Below are 287 nucleotides of genomic sequence, written 5' to 3' on the forward strand. Positions count from 1 at the left end.
AAATTATGTGTAGTAACATATCACCCTCTTAAAATATTTGTTTGAAGATATTAAATTTCTCAACATAAAAGTGCAAGATAAAAATGAACATTTTTCAAGAAACTGTATTAAACCAACCAAAATGTTGGTCTTTACAGCTGAGGTGGCAGTCTTATAGGTGCACTAATATCTAGTCTGATTTGGTTACCTGCTTGCAGTGCTTTGGATCTTAAGAATCATTCAAAAGAAAAGGAAATGATTATACATATTGCATTGTTGTATAAGATATGATAAAGCTTTAATAATTT

The sequence above is a fragment of the Penaeus monodon genome, chromosome 30 (assembly GCF_015228065.2).
Source record: "Penaeus monodon isolate SGIC_2016 chromosome 30, NSTDA_Pmon_1, whole genome shotgun sequence".
Taxonomy (NCBI): domain Eukaryota; kingdom Metazoa; phylum Arthropoda; class Malacostraca; order Decapoda; family Penaeidae; genus Penaeus; species Penaeus monodon.